This window comes from Agrilus planipennis, unplaced genomic scaffold (assembly GCF_000699045.2).
Source record: "Agrilus planipennis isolate EAB-ADULT unplaced genomic scaffold, Apla_2.0 scaffold7, whole genome shotgun sequence".
Taxonomy (NCBI): domain Eukaryota; kingdom Metazoa; phylum Arthropoda; class Insecta; order Coleoptera; family Buprestidae; genus Agrilus; species Agrilus planipennis.
The window spans coordinates 900,733-902,094 of record NW_020439340.1 but is presented as its reverse complement, the minus strand read 5'-3'; positions in this window follow the sequence as shown (position 1 = coordinate 902,094).

Here is a 1,362-nt window from a genome sequence, read left to right as displayed (position 1 = left end):
ACAAAAAAAAATAAAAACATCTACAATCAACAATTACTTCAAACAAAATGAACAAAAATAAGCATGCAAAATAAAAACTAAATCAAATAAACTATAAGAAACTACAACTACAAAAACAAAAAAAACATGCAAAATAAAAAATTAATTTGAATAAAACGAACTTAATGAATTCTACTAGATAGAGCATGCAAGATAAAGAACTATTTCAACTACTGGGTCATCTTTGTCTTCTCCAACGTCGATCTGAAACAGATACGGTGGCAAACAGATTAATAAAGAGCAATTGAAATTAAGTATATCAAGTATCCTCACCTTAATTAATTATAGAACGTAACATTCCAAAGTTTACAGGTGTGAAAAGTAAACCAACTCCAGGAAGAATATTGAAGCAGAGAATTTCTCATTTCGGTGGAATTCAAATAAATATCCAGTTGCACTCGCTCATGGGTTGAAAATTAACTGCATGATGTTACAAGGCGAAGACAAAACAGCAAATCAAGAATATAATCCAGCAACGATCACACCCATGTAGACATGGGCTCTTTCAGTATAATCAAACTGAACATTAATTCTCTCTCATTTATTGTGTAACCTGCAGAAATGGACAAAAAATATATTAATTACACATATAATTAAGAAACACAAATAAAAACGCACCAAAAAGCAAGTAAAATAGCTGAATTAAAAAATAAACAAACAACAACTTTACGCCATTTTACATCACAACCATAGATCACGACATAGATTAACGTCAAATAACACGTCAATTTACGACATAGACAACAGAAAAAGATTAAAAAGAAAATCCATAGATAGATAAACTTCATAGATAAACTCCATACATACATCAATGATAAATATCAATTTATTCTGTGGAAAATAAAAACTGTCAAGTGATATTGATGCACACTAACCTCAATTTAGACTGTTGACAATAGCTAATTGTTAACAGAAATTTCATAACAGATTAATAAAGAGTAATAAATATTGATCAAGTTATGTATTCTTACCTTAATTAATTGTAGAGTGGCGTTCTAAAGTCTACCAGTGTGATGAGCAAATCAACCAAATCTAGGATTTGTTGTTCCGGTTGCATCCAAATTAATTAATTTCCAATTGCCTCCTATTGTTACGGCAAAAATAAATTGCAATTCCTTCTCATTTGTGGGACAACAATCTATATGGAAACAGGCAAGAAAAAGTAATTAATTACCATTTTTAAATCGAATAAATCAGTATAAATCAGTAACATGCACACTAATGGAAAGACCTGTTCCACATTAATTCTGCTTCTTCCATTTCTAAAACGTTGTTTAAAATTGTCTATTGAAGCAAATTACAAATGTCTAAGAAATTGAAGTT